Source organism: Mus caroli, unplaced genomic scaffold, assembly GCF_978045245.1.
Source record: "Mus caroli unplaced genomic scaffold, Mus_caroli_1 scaffold_1, whole genome shotgun sequence".
NCBI lineage: Eukaryota > Metazoa > Chordata > Mammalia > Rodentia > Muridae > Mus > Mus caroli.
The window spans coordinates 92,562,153-92,574,741 of record NW_028227256.1 but is presented as its reverse complement, the minus strand read 5'-3'; positions in this window follow the sequence as shown (position 1 = coordinate 92,574,741).

Here is a 12,589-nt window from a genome sequence, read left to right as displayed (position 1 = left end):
TTCGATAGATATATCCAAAGAGAATATGAGATAATTTATTCTAAGTCAAATACATGTAGTCTTATTATATGGATTCAGGCTTCTCAAAATGGCATATTCCACCATGGATGTAGTTATACAAAATCGTTTGATCATAGAACAAAGAACCAGTATAAACCAATGAACTTATGAAATACATAGCCAGAGATGTAGTAGGCAAAGCGGGGAGATATTTTTCTAGATTTCAGATGGCACCTCATGCAATTATTTTTTTATTTAAAATCCCCCTCTCTTTCTTCCCCTCAGCACTCTATAATATGTATATATATATACATATATATATATATATATATATATATATATATATATTGTTGGTTTCTAGTGTCAGTAATTCTTTCTCTTATAGAAAGAACCTTAATTCTAATAAGACCCAGGTTTAATCATCTAAGAACTGTGTCTAAATTGTGAAGAGTCTTGAGAAATAAGTACTTACTTTCCACTTCTGAGAGGCAACCAAGCACAACAAAATAACCTCTATCACTCCAGGAGTCACTTGGACTACCTTGAACACCAACTCAAATAAATATCTTCACTTTCTAAAGGTTATTTTGGTTATATTTATCTAGATGTTATTTCTATGAGTCATATTGAGATTTTAATAATGATATTTCGAACATTGAATAAATGTCTGCATCTTTGTAAAGAAAATTAAAACTATAACACAAGAACAATTTTGATTGAAAATAACTATTTAGTGAAGAAAAAAATTTTAATGGGTAAATAGTTAAAAGCCAGGACATTTTTATACTAAACTCTAAATTTTCTAAAAGTCCTTGAAGAAATGTCGTGCAAACCCCTGTCCTAGATCTAGAATATTAAAAGTCCTCTCATCCAGAATAGAAATTAATTGCTTTCTGCTTAAATATTCCATTGTTGTAAGTGTCTGCACTTTCTTTCTGCTAATGAAAACAAAATTAACATTTTCTAGGCAAACAACTTTTCCCTTGCATGTGTTTAAGTGGCTAAATGATTTTGTCACATATGTTTTTTTCATCGAGAATTTCACTTAAAAGTTTCTAATCTTTAACTTTCCAAAGCCTTAGAGTTTAATTTAGGTTTCCTCTGTTACAGCATTTCCTATTAGCAAGAAGTAACATTGTGCCAGATATTCTAATTGACATCTGCAGAGTATCCTGTAATTCTTCATTCATCTGTCAGGTGGTTCAACTTCTGCCATGAGATTTTTTAATTAATGAATCCCAGGGATACTGTTTTGCCTTTTGTGAAAGTGGAAAACAAGACAAGCTTCATCACTTATATAATAAGGAGAAAGAAAAGGCCCACCCTCCAGCCACATGGACAATTTTGTACAAGCTCAAAGAGAGCCATTCAGTGATGCATCCTTCAGAGTTAGTATAAATGAATCTGCTCAAATGCAAAATCTTTGTTAAGGTATTTATCTTGTTTGAATTGGGAACCTAGATAAGAGTAGGCTTAAAATTCATTGTTGGTTGATATCACCCTCAGAGTCAGCAGTTTATGAATCTAGGAAGAAAACCTCAGGATACTAGACTGAATTGGATCTGAGTCATATCTTTGTGCCGATATAGAAACAAGAGGCATAAAATTATTGTCTAGAGAGGGGATTTCTAATAAAGAACAAAGGTATATAGCATTTGCTCCTTCTTCTTAGAGTTAATACCAATAACTCAGTCAGTCATCTACATAAGAAAATCCCCTTCGTGAAAAGCTATTTATCCACATACTTTAAAAATAGCACAAAACTTACCTAAAGTGTAGTTTGGTGCAGTGTTCTCTCTAGCCTTTGTTTACTCTCCCTGCTGGACAAAGTGTTCTCTTCTAAAGAGCCATGAGACTCCTCTCTTCTGTGCCTCCTCTGAGTTCTTTCACTGGAAATCACAAAGGGAAGGCAGCCAAAAGGATGGCTAGTGACCCTTATTGTAAAGCTAAAATTTTTATGTTTAGCACAATTTATCATCATTACTCATGTTGCACAAAGTCCCAGGGGAACATTTAGAATGTCAGTACCATTTGATTGATGGAGAATTTTAGAGAGAAAGAAAAAGGTATTCCAAATCAAATCACAAAAAAAAAAAAAAAAAAAAAAAATCTCTTTCCAACTCTGTAAAGAATCCCTGCTGTTTGACAGGGTGGGAAAGGTTTTTCAAGTAATGTTGCCACTGACAGTGATTCAGGCTGTTATACACAATGCTTGCTGCATGCTTTTGTCAACAATCCTCATTGATCTCACTGGTTTATTGAAGAAAAGAAAGACATGGAAGCCAAAAGAAAGCTGGCTGGGAAAAAGAAGAGCTTCATCAGAACTGACTCATATTTATAGCGGGAAACAGTGAATATGACTGACATATATCACGTGCATGCATGAAGACATCATAGCAAAGAGGGCTACTGTATATGATCAGCAGATGCATTCTTTTCAAATAGAGTATCCATGATATGGAATTTGTATTATTATCACAAAAAAATCTAAGAGAAAATGAAATAAACAAGAAAGAAAATGGTGTTGTGGTAAATCTCCAACCCAAATTTGCCCTGGCAATGAAAACACATCTCAATTAATATGAATACATGCTGTGCGCCTAGATTGGTCAGATCTAGAACTACCTAACATCTTCCCCTTATAAGAGACCCCTTATAACTTGCAGTTTCTCCAGGCCAGGTACTACTACTCCACTTCCCTCCTTCTTCCTCCTCCTCCATCACCCTTTCTCTCTTTCTCTCCAAAAACCTTCAGCACCACCTCCCCCTCTTACTCCCCCAATCACCAGCTCTAGCCTTTATCTATAAATTAAGGTGGGAAGCAGGTTACAGGAAATAATCTGAGTGGTGACTCATTCCTTGTTTGCAGCCCTACACAGGAAAACAGAATTAACATCAAATACAATTAGCCCCAGGGCTATCCTTAACATTTGGCTCATCATTTCCAACTTTTTTTTTTTTCTGCTGTTAGCTGTGGGCTTTTGGGAAGGTAGAACTACACAAGAGGGCATTGATGCATTGACAGAGGAAAGTGATCACTCTGCAGTGGTCAGTCTATAGCATCATAGACAGGAAAGAGCTGATGTTTTCACTGGGCTCTGGCTATTCTTTTTTTTTTCCAATTTTTTATTAGGTATTTTCTTCATTTACATTTCAAATGCTATCCCAAAAGTCCCCTATATCCCCCCCCCCTGCTCCCCTACCCACCCACTCCCACTTCTTGGCCCTGGTGTTCCCCTGTACTAGGGCATATAAATTTTGTGGTGCATGCCAGTAGGATTTGCTGAAGGAGGCAGAAGCAGGAGGATCACGAGTTCGAGGCCAGCCTGAACTAGCTATTTTTCTAATGAACTAACTTTCGGTAATTGTGCCAATTTTTAATTACCATTAGCATCCAATAACACTACCAGTTGGAAATCTAGTCCTAAGCTTTCATGGAATATTTTAGATCCCAACTATAACAATGGACTTTTAAATTGTATAGGACAAAGTGAAATACTTTGTTCTTATTATTTCAATTTTTTTTATTTAAGGACATTATTTTATTTTTAATGCTGTTTTGTTTTGTTTTTAGTTTTGGTTTTTAAGACAGGGTCTTGTGCAGCCCAGGCTGGCTTCCCAAGTGGTAGGACTGAAGGCAGACACAACCATAGATAGCTGTATAAACATAGTTTTAAATATTTTTTTGATTTAAGTATTTTGTTGATTATATAGTAGCAATTGGTCTTTTTATTAATTATTTTATTTATTTACATTTCAAATGTTGTCCCCTTCCTACTCTCTCCTCCACAAACCCCATATTCTATTCCTCCTCCCCTTTGCCTCAAAAAGGGTACTCTCCCACCCACCCTCCCACTCCCACCTCATCCTTCTTGTATCTCCCTTCTCTGAGGCATCAAACCTCCTCTCCCACTGTGGTCAGACAGGCAGTCATCTGCTACATATGTAGCTGGAGCCATGAATCGGCCCATGTATGCTCTTTGGTTAGTGACTTAGTCACTGGAAGATCTGAGGGGACTAGTTAGTTGATACTGTTATTCTTATGTGGTTACTCTCAGGGACACCTCAAATTTTCTTCTATTCAAACTCAAACACAAGGCCTAAAATCACTTTTACACTGATTGCAATTTTGCAACAATTGTCTCTAAGTAGCTTGAGGCTAGGCATGATGGAACCTGGCCTTAACTGATTGTATATAATCACAGAAGATAAACACATCTTCAAATTATGAAGACCTAAGAGAAAGCTGGACATAGTCATTCATGCCATAACAGTAGGAGCATCTGAGTTTGAGATCAGTCTGAACTATCTAGGGAGAATTGGACCCCCAAAAAACAAACAACCAAATCTTCAAAGTTTTAGAGATGACATAAAGCAAGACACAAAATTAAGAAAAGTCTAGATATGTGTCATAACATACTAAACTTACAGTAATTTTAGAAGTATTTATTTAACCATTTCAATATGGTCTATAGCAGTAAAAATCGGTTCTTACAGAAAGATGAACCGGAAGCAATTGGAGTAAGGCACATAAATTCTCAACTCAGTAGGAAAAGAGTAGGTTTCACACTTAAGTACTTAACTGGATATTTCCTATATGGAAGTTGTAAATTTAAAAACATTACAGTGAGATAGAATTGTCCTAGCATGCAAGTTATTAAAATGATGTCTATTTGAGAACAAACTGGCTAAAAAAATAACATAGACACAAGAACAGGACCAAACCTAAACTAGGAACATTAAACATTTACTGAAATGATTCATGACTACATCCAAAACTTCTTCAAGTTAATATAATAAAAATTTTATTGAAATTTGCAAGCAATGACGATTTAGTCACAATTTCTGAAAATGTTAATGTGTTTTTTTCTGATTTGGGAAATTGCTTTTAGCTGAATTGCTTTTGAAAAGCTTTGTTTTTGTTTTGTTTTAGTACATTCTTTTTGCAGACATGGTAATAGTAATCCTTAAGTAGATATATAATTTAATTATATACAATATTTTTATTTATGGAAAAAATGAATACCAGTCAAATTAACTTTTCTACATTTTGAAGTAGCCTTTCGAGCTTGGGAGAAAACAAACAATATTTTTATGTTTACTATGTGCGCTTTTGAAAAAAGTATGTTTTTATATATCTTTATGTTCATAGTGTTTGTCAGAGAAAAAGAAACATAGATGAAAATGAACACATCTTGGTAGAATTCAGAGGCCTATCCTAAAATTTATCTGACTATCTTACCTTCTATTTTGGATAGTTCTCTTTTATTATTATTATATATTTTCTTCATTTACATTTCAAATGCTACCCCCAAAGCCCCCTATACCCTCCCCCCACCCTGCTCCCCAACCCACCTACTCCTGCTTTCTGGCCCTAGCATTCCCCTGTACTGGGGCATATGATCTTCGCAAGACCAAGGGCCTCTCCTCCCATTGATGGCCAACTAGGCCAACCTCTGCTACATATGCAACTAGAGACACAGCTTTGGGGGCGGGGTGGGGTACTGGTTAATTCATATTGTTGTTCCTCCTATAGGGTTGCAAACCCCTTCAGCTCCTTGGGTGCTTTCTCTAGCTTCTTCATTAGGGGCCCTGTGTTCCATTCAATAGATGACTGTGAGCATTCACTTCTGTATTTACCAGGCACTGGCATAGCCTCACAAGAGAGAGCTATATCCAGGTCCTGTCCGCAAAAATCTTTCTGGCATATGCAATAGTGTCTGGGTTTGGTGGTTGTATATGGGATGGATCCCGGGGTGAGGCAGTCTCTGGATAGTCCTTCCTTCTGTCTCAGCTCTGAACTTTGTCTCTGTAACTCTTTCCATGAGTTTTTTGTTCCCCATTCTAAGAAGTGGCTAAGTATCCACACTTTGGTCTTCCTTCCTCTTGAGTTTCATGGATAGTTCTTTAACTTTATGTTGGCTTAAACAGTATTAGAAATGACAGCCTTTATGTTTGTTTTCTCAAATAGACACCAAGAAACTACAAATGTTACCAAGAAAACAATTTTCACCACAAAATACTTTGAACATTAGCATTTGAGGTTTTAAAACAGGTGTTTAAGGAGATATAGTGCATGTTGGTTAGAGTTAAGTATTGTGATAATGACAGTTAATGAAAAATGAGAAAATTACTAATAGTATAAGCAATTGACCAGCCTATCATATTCAAAAAACGAAGCCAGTGAGAAAGTGTTTGAATATAAGTTAAATTGAGAAAATCCTTTAAAAAAAAAAAAACACTTTCTTGGAAATGTTAAAAGAGGCAAAAGTTTACATCATCATGGTAAAAGTTCCCCTGTCATATGAATTATAATATGAATGTATTTTTCTTTATCATTGGCTGAAATGTCAGAATTTATTGTTGAAGTGAGTGAGACACTAGAAACGTTTTCCTTTCTGTTTTTTTGTTTGTTTGTTTTTTTCTTTCTTTTTTAATTTCAGAACTGCTAGTTTCAAGAGGAACATTTATGCCTCAACTTAACTAGCTGTTACTTATAGGTATTTTCTAAACAATAGCTCAGAAATTTTCAGGAACAAATGAACAACACATTTGAATACAATTATATTTTATATTAAATGATTTTGACCCATATTGCTGTTCATGTTTCCTTTGATTATACAAATATCACAATACTTCTTATTCTGATATTGGGTTAGCCAACTAACTTTTCCAATTACAAATTTGACAAAATTAGCAAACTTTATTGCCTTTCTTTTTTTGTTTTTTGTTTTTAAGGTCTCACTTGATAAAGATCAATTTAGTAATCACTCTCAAAACTGAGTAAACTTTAAAGTAAAGTTTAACAACAATAATATGACTGCATACTCACCAGAAAGTGTAGGACTAAAATTATAGTAATCAATGTTTGCCTACCTAATCTCTTGTTAATCTTAAATATTTTTATTAGTGTGCATTTGTGTGTGTGAGAGAGAGTATGTGCATGTGTGTGTGTGTGTGTGTGTGTGTGTGTGAGAGAGAGAGAGAGAGAGAGAGAGAGAGAGAGAGAGAGAGAGAGAGAGAGAGAGAGAGAGAAAGAAAGAAGAGATGGGGGATGGAGGAAGGAGAGATGGGGAGAAGGGAGGAAGGGAAGGAGGGGTGTAATAAGCCTTCATATGAAAACTCCAAGTATGGATTTGGAGGGCTAACTTTTCAGCATCTATTCTGTCTTACCAGAGATTGGCTTCAAGTTGTCAGCCTCACAGGGCTGGGAGGTTTCATCATCCCTGATTTTTTTTTATGAGAAATCATTTATATTTCTATTAGTTAATTCCTGCCCTATGTAATTGTTATCAAATTGTTAATCATGTGAGATAAGTTCTTGGTGCTGCTGAAAGAAAGATGAAATTTCAAGACCTGTAAGTCATATAAAGTACTCAGAAATTGCTGGTTGTTTGTGAGCTTAGAGGCTGCCTGGGGCTAAGAACAAAGAAAAACAAACCCAGGTATGCCCTGTAGTTAAAACATTCCTGGGAACATCTTGACCATAAAGATAAAGAGGAATGTGATGACATAACAGGGCTATCTGAACTGAGTCAACAACTCACAGAACTCTGACACCCTGCACGTACATGTAATTTTTCTGCTGATGTTTGAATAAGCCAATAGTGTGTCGCTATGCTGAATTCCACACCCCTAAGCCCCTTACCCCATAAAACCCCCTAGCTTTCAAGCCTCGTGGCTGACATCCATTATCTCCTGTGTGGGATGCATGTCGGTCGGAGCTCCATCATTAAACTGCCTCATGTGATTACAGAAAGATGGATTCTCGTGTTTTTTGGGTGCTCTCTCACTCCCAAGACTAGAGTGTCTGTCCCCGAAAGGGGGTCTTACACTGCTAAACTACAGTGGGAGATACTAAAGAGATTACAAAAATCATGATCTAGGCAGAGGAATCACACCTTCAATTACATGCAGCATATCGAAGCTGGAGACTTAGCTCACCCTTTAGTTTGCTTTGAGTTTCTGAGGTGACTGGGCTGAACCTGTGAACAAGATTGGAACAGATATGACTCTTAGGTTTCTGGGGCTGAAGAGATAACTCAGAGATTAAGAGCACTGCTTGCTTTCCTAGATAACCTGGGTTCAATTCTCAATGTGGAAGCCCATAACTGTCTGTAACTCTAATCTCAGGGATCCACCAACGTCTGGCCTCTACAGACACTGGGCGTGCACAATTTGCACAGATGTCCATGCAGACAAAAACTCACACACATAAAAATGAAGAAATTAAATTAAATATACATAGACTACAGAGACACAGATAAACTAATGCATTTGGGGTTGTGAGTCAACCAGAGCCTTTGGGTACCTAGGCGGTTTGTAATTAAACTTTCTCTCTCAAAGTCGCACATGTTAGAGCTTGGACATCAGTGTGGTGCCGTGGGAAGTTGGTAGGAAGTTTAAGAAATGAAACCTAATGGCCTCAGCCATTTCTTCCTGTGCTACACTCCCCATTGAGGTGGTTTTACCTTGGGCTGACACCATGATGTACCAACTTATAACAACCCCCAAAGCTACCTGGGCAACTGACTTCAAACATACGAAATAAACATTTTCTCTTCATTAGGTTTGAACCTCAGATAATATAATGAAGAAAGCTGAATCACACACTTTACAACAGAGCATCTGTTTGTCATTTTTGTTGTTAAATTTGGATAGCTACCTCTTCTAGCATCAACTATTGAAACATTTCATGTATGAATTAAATTGATCCTTAGAAAAATGAATAATTGATCTTAAGAGCTGTAATATTTTCTCTAATTTCTAAAAACAGTTCCATAGGTATGTTTGTCATATTTTTTACAGCACTACCATTCTGTTTTATTATAATTTTATGATTAACACTAAGTAGTAATGATTTTTCTTTTTCAACATTCTTCTTCTGTACTAAGAGGTCTTTTGTACTTGATGGGCTTTTTGCTACTCCAAGCAAAATACCAATAAGTTTACTGATATCCATAAGATAACTTTCTGAAATTTAGTGACATAGTGTTAGATTAAACTGATTTATAAACTGGGAAAAGTTGGCCTTAATAAATTGATTGTTAATACTAGGTGTGATGTGATCTTCAATTTTTGTTAGCCCTCAACATTAAGGGGTTTTAGTGTTTAGGATATTGATTATATTTGAACAACATTATGATAATGATGGCATTATTCACTTTTAAATCAGACATCAAATTCTTATGTACAAAACGTTGATTTTATGTACTTATTTTATTTTTTGAAATTGTACTTTATGCGTATGAGTGTTTTGTCTGCATGCATGTTTGTATATATCATATGTATGCATGGTCTCTACAGAGGCCAGTGACTGGTATCAGATTTTCTGGTACTGGTTTTATAGATGGTTGTGAGCTCCAATACTGGTGCTGGGAATTGAACTGGGGTCCTCTGGAAGAGCAGCCAGTGCTCTTAACCAATGAATCATTTTCCCCTCCCCAGTATGTTACACAGTGTTGACTCTAATAACTCAGTAGTGCTAAGAGATTTTGGATAGATTTTAGTTTCCAAAATAAATCACTATTTTGGAAACCAATGCCAGTTTCATTTTTAAGTTTTTTCTCCTCCATGTATTGTAATTTGAGTTTTTATTTCCATTTCAATGTCATTATTTCCAAGAAAATGTCAAGAGTTCTAACACATATCATCTTTGTCTTTTTTCTTTGCCTTAGAGGGAGATTAACCAACTTATCCTCACAAATAACTGTGTTAATTAGCTCTAGATGTTATTCTTTTAATTATTTATCAAGGAATTAGCTGAGTTTTCCAACCTAAGTAAAGGTTGGATTTTATCACATGATTATTTCTGTACTGTTATATGATCACATGATTTCTAATTATGGTCAGGTAATAAAGACAGTTCTGTAGATTTGTAAAATTAATTTTAAACTTCCATTGCTTCCCAGAGAAATCTCATATCATAATATTTATAATAGGCTTGAACTTTGTGATTTAATCACATATACTTTAAATTTTTCATCCTTTTACATGAAAATTATTAACTAGTAATCTACTTTTATATCTAGGTTTTTATTTAGGAAAGAATTATGGTAAGGCTAGCTTGTTTGAATGATATAAAAATACTTACAAATTCTGTAAATATATCGAAATAACCTTTTGGAGTTGCTGCAACAATTTAAAGTGGGTGATTATAACAGTATAAATTTATTCGTTGCAGCTTGCAGATCTAGAAGTGTGAAGTGGAGTTGGATAGAGCTATATTTCCAACAGAACCTCCAGGGGAGGATGATTTCCTGTGTCTTCTAGTTTCTAAGAGCACACAGTGTCTGCTGCTTTATGGCAGTAAAGGTTAGTCTCAACCTTATTTACAGAGTTGTCTCATCTCTATATCTTTGTTTTCCCATGAAACTATCCTCTCTTTCTGTATTTGTAACTAAGGGGAAAACTTCTAAAAGTTATATTTGATCAGCCCTCATCTAATATATTTATTCTAATCCAGTGCATCATGGGAACATACATTCAAGACCAGAATGTAATGTATATAGTGGAGGTACACAATGGAACTATTTTTTTTAAAAAAACTATTCTTTGACTGCCTGGCTTCCCCAAATCAGATTCTTCTTTACAAAATATGTTTATCTCATCTTGATTTTACTTGCATTTTTTTTAAAAAAATTTACTATTCTAGGAGTAGCTCTAGCTTCATAGACTTATCACCTAATCCCTTAGAAGTGGGAATTATAATATGCTTTATCACAGAACAAAATATTCAACATCTACAAAGCACGAAACCAAAGACAATGAATTTGTTTCTAAAATCCAAGGCAAAGACAAACATAGATCAGATACCTGTATGCAAAATTGTTAAACTATTTAAAGAATAGGAGCAGAGGAAGGGAGGGTCAGACGGGGAGAGGAAGCTGGAGATATAAAATCAGTTTAGAAACCCAAAATGACAATGCCATTACATTTAAATAACAGAAGACCAGTATACTCTGTCTTCTAATGCCCCTGGGATTATAATCCTGCAATGTCCATCACTGCGGAGGTGTTTATTAATCTGTTTTATTCTATCTTCATAAGAAAGAAGACAACTGAAGAGAATTCTAATTTTGTAAATTCCCTCCCTCATAGTAGACAAATTCCATTGAAGTTGTAAACATTTTATGACAAGCATGTTTAAAGGAGGAAACAAATGTTTATGGTTTTACTTCAGACTGAGCACTTTTACTCCCAACTGGCCTGAATATGAAACAACTTTTCACTATTAAAATTTAACAGGGTCCCCAGAGACAGGGTTGAGCCAGGAGAAGCATTTGGGAAGCAGTCAGCTAACAGTGGAAGGAAACAAGTAAAACCTGAAAGCAGTGCTGTACTCTGTCCTCCAGACCTATGCTCTGCTTCTCACATGCTTGCACTCAAGCACACACGCACACATACACACACAGACACACACACACACATGCACACACACACACAAAGACACATACATAAACACACACACATATATGCACACACATATAAACATACATATTCATACACACACATACATCTACCATACACAAACACACATACACACAGACATGCACACATATGCACACAGACAACACATGCAAACCAATAATAATAGTAACAGTAGTAGTAAATTATAACAATATATTTAATTTTAACAGAACTTCTTTGATATATCAATAAAAATATTTTTGGGAAATCTTAACCCTAAAATCAATTAATTAATAATAATCATCCAATAATACATTAATTACCACTTAATTGCTCCTTGAAACCATTTTCTATAAAAATTGATTCCTCTTATTCTCATGTCTATAATTTTTGTGGCAAAGGTCAGAATGTCATGGTCTCAGTTATGTGATGAACCTATAAAAATTGTTATTTTTTAATTCTTCTCATTTTTTTCTTTTTGTGACAGGAGTAATAATGACTTCCAAGAGTTTTAATATAACCCATGGTTTCTAAAATATTAACAAATTCTATTTTATGGTCAAAGACTGCCTTATTAGAGCAGTTTAATGGTTATTTAAATTGATAAAATACTAACCAATATAGAATTTGCTGAATGTCAGGTATGAATAATTATCTTTTTGTCTTCTATGTTGCCTTTAGTCTCAATACACTGGAGTTGCTAAAATAACCATGTAATTTCCACTTACTATACAAAAAAATCCATTAAGTTGGCTTTTCTGAGCATGTTCTTTATCTCCAAAATTCGAATGACTTTCAGCTAGCTTATGGGTTATTGTGAGGTTATATTTAATGAACGGAAAAAGTAGTTTTAAAATCAGATGTTATTTAGACATATATAATAATATACTACTGTTTACATATTTTCCTTTCCCTAATCTTCCTCTCGACCCTGAAATATCATCTTCTTATAAAATTGCTTTCAAAAGAAAATAAAACATTACACTAAATCTGATACATAGTAGTATAATTCTTGGGGATTATTATAAATTCCAAGATCAAAAGACTATAGCAACATATGCTATAATTATCAATTTATCAAGTATAGGTTATATTCTTGTCAGTACAGTTCAAATCATCAGTGTTAGTATTTTTATGAATAATATATATATATATAATATGGTATTCATATATACATGTA